Raw genomic sequence first — 3,236 nt, 5'->3', positions numbered from 1 at the left:
CAAAATTATTTATTTCGACGACGACGACAACTTAGAACGGATGAATAAGAATAAAATTGTTGCAGGAGATTCAATCAAGGATGATGTGAGAAAAATGTCCGAAAAATTTTCCATCCAGAAAGATCGCGTGGCGTTACGTCTCTTCTTACGAGGTTTTCGTTTCGCAGACACGCACACTTTCTTCAAAACAATAATAGGAAAGTGTTCAGTTTTTTATAAGAGCAGCAGGTGTCTTTCCGAAATTCTACGATTATTGTAGCTTATATGACTAGAAGGAAAGAAAGACTAAAACTCTCTTATTTTAAAACAAGAACGCAGTTCCCTGGTTGATCCTGCCAGTAGTCATATGCTTGTCTCAAAGATTAAGCCATGCATGTCTCAGTACAAGCCAAATTAAGGTGAAACCGCGAAAGGCTCATTAAATCAGTTATGGTTCCTTAGATCGTACCCACATTTACTTGGATAACTGTGGTAATTCTAGAGCTAATACATGCAAACAGAGCTCCAACCGGAAACGGAAGGAGCGCTTTTATTAGATCAAAACCAATCGGTGGCGGTCTCCGTCATCGTACAACTTGGTGACTCTGAATAACTTTACGCTGATCGCACGGTCTCGCACCGGCGACGCATCTTTCAAATGTCTGCCTTATCAACTGTCGATGGTAGGTTCTGCGCCTACCATGGTTGTAACGGGTAACGGGGGAATCAGGGTTCGATTCCGGAGAGGAGCCTGAGAAACGGCTACCACATCCAAGGAAGGCAGCAGGCGCGCAAATTACCCACTCCCGGCACGGGGAGGTAGTGACGAAAAATAACGATACGGGACTCATCCGAGGCCCCGTAATCGGAATGAGTACACTCTAAACCCTTTAACGAGGATCAATTGGAGGGCAAGTCTGGTGCCAGCAGCCGCGGTAATTCCAGCTCCAATAGCGTATATTAAAGTTGTTGCGGTTAAAAAGCTCGTAGTCGAATCTGTGTCCCGCGCCGCCGGTTCATCGTTCGCGGTGTCAACTGGCGTGCCGCGGGACGTCCTGCCGGTGGGCTTAGCTCGAGAGGGCGGCCCAACTCAATCCCGCCGCGGTGCTCTTCATTGAGTGTCGAGGTGGGCCGGCACGTTTACTTTGAACAAATTAGAGTGCTTAAAGCAGGCTAAAACTTCGCCTGAATACTGTGTGCATGGAATAATGGAATAGGACCTCGGTTCTATTTTGTTGGTTTTCGGAACCCCGAGGTAATGATTAATAGGAACGGATGGGGGCATTCGTATTGCGACGTTAGAGGTGAAATTCTTGGATCGTCGCAAGACGGACAGAAGCGAAAGCATTTGCCAAAAACGCTTTCATTGATCAAGAACGAAAGTTAGAGGTTCGAAGGCGATCAGATACCGCCCTAGTTCTAACCATAAACGATGCCAGCTAGCGATCCGCCGACGTTCTTCCGATGACTCGGCGGGCAGCTTCCGGGAAACCAAAGCTTTTGGGTTCCGGGGGAAGTATGGTTGCAAAGCTGAAACTTAAAGGAATTGACGGAAGGGCACCACCAGGAGTGGAGCCTGCGGCTTAATTTGACTCAACACGGGAAACCTCACCAGGCCCGGACACCGGAAGGATTGACAGATTGAGAGCTCTTTCTTGATTCGGTGGGTGGTGGTGCATGGCCGTTCTTAGTTGGTGGAGCGATTTGTCTGGTTAATTCCGATAACGAACGAGACTCTAGCCTGCTAAATAGGCGTATTTCGACATCCCAAAGGCCCGTCGATCCTGGGTTCGCCCGGTGGTCGTGCGCGGTTTTTACTGTCGGCGTACAAACAATTCTTCTTAGAGGGACAGGCGGCTTCTAGCCGCACGAGATTGAGCAATAACAGGTCTGTGATGCCCTTAGATGTTCTGGGCCGCACGCGCGCTACACTGAAGGAATCAGCGTGTCCCTCCCTGACCGAGCGGTCCGGGTAACCCGCTGAACCTCCTTCGTGCTAGGGATTGGGGCTTGCAATTGTTCCCCATGAACGAGGAATTCCCAGTAAGCGTGAGTCATAAGCTCGCGTTGATTACGTCCCCTGCCCTTTGTACACACCGCCCGTCGCTACTACCGATTGAATGATTTAGTGAGGTCTTCGGACCGGTACGCGATGGCGTTTTCGACGTCGTCGATGTCGCTGGGAAGATGACCAAACTTGATCATTTAGAGGAAGTAAAAGTCGTAACAAGGTTTCCGTAGGTGAACCTGCGGAAGGATCATTAACGTGTCCTCGTACACACGAATTTTGACATATGTATAATTTATTATTATGCATTTTCATTTGATCGTGTCGATGTACACTTTATGTTTTTACAACACCGTCGTCGATGACATGGAGTCGGACGGCACGATCTTTTGTCGTGCCGTTGCTTGTTTCTTTTTGAAACACCGTGTGTACGACGTTTTGAACTACGAATCGTACATATTCGGAAAAACAATAGCGTTACGCTGGCCCGCAGCGCCGGTCCTTGCGATCGAGTTTTTCACCTTTTTTGAACGAGAAAAACCGAATTCGCTCGGGCATACGGCTGTTTCTTCGGGTACCTAGATTTTTTGATTTTTTTTTGTACTATCTCTCGATCTTTTCCAATGATGGAAAGAAGGAGGGACGCTTTCGGTTTTTCGACCGGATCGCGGAAAGTTGTGAACTCCACCGCGAAAGTCGAAAGACGTTAGAAGTCCTCTTTTTTTCGGACACACGGAGAGGATGTAGCAGAGTAGTCGAGAAAGAAGAAAATCGCAGGTGTCGAATTAGGTTACGACACCGTGGGTTTTAAATGATTTACGCCCGGCTACGGGACCGGCGAGAAACGCTCCCGATTCTACGATTCGCGTGAATGATGTTCGTCGTTAGACGCTTCAAAGAGTTTTTTGAAAGCGCCGTTAAACGAGCGATCGCACACACATCACACCTTGCTTTTTTAATGTTTTTGGTAGATGTGGTAAAGTGATTTCGTTAGAAACGGTAAAATTCTCTTTACGGAGCGTACGACTGCACCATTTCAAAATTATATACACCGTCAATCGTCATTAAGTCACGATATAGAACGGTAAACTTGAGGATTTTATGTTAGACGCTCAGTCTGGCACGTCTATAAATTTTTTTCGTCAAAATTCACGATCTGTCTTCGGTTTGGCGACGAAAAAATATAGAAAGAAAATTGAAACACGAACACAAAGACCGCCCGCGAAAATCTCTTTTCGCTTACGGCGGA

The 3,236-nt window shown here is 47.3% G+C and overlaps 1 non-coding gene across 1 annotated transcript; it reads left to right on the top strand.

Annotated features, from left to right (window-relative positions):
* Positions 1 to 319: 319 nt before the first annotated feature.
* LOC148165483 (small subunit ribosomal RNA) lies at positions 320 to 2,243 on the top strand. The gene has a single exon (XR_015771434.1). It is a non-coding gene; the product is annotated as a small subunit ribosomal RNA (ribosomal RNA).
* The last annotated feature ends 993 nt before the right edge of the window (positions 2,244 to 3,236 follow it).

The sequence above is a fragment of the Gnatocerus cornutus genome, unplaced genomic scaffold (genome assembly GCF_029298725.1).
Source record: "Gnatocerus cornutus isolate USDA-ARS CGAHR unplaced genomic scaffold, icGnaCorn1.1 ctg00000304.1, whole genome shotgun sequence".
NCBI classification, from domain to species: domain Eukaryota; kingdom Metazoa; phylum Arthropoda; class Insecta; order Coleoptera; family Tenebrionidae; genus Gnatocerus; species Gnatocerus cornutus.
Note: the sequence above shows the minus strand (reverse complement) of the source record. Positions and strands in the feature narration are given on the sequence as shown.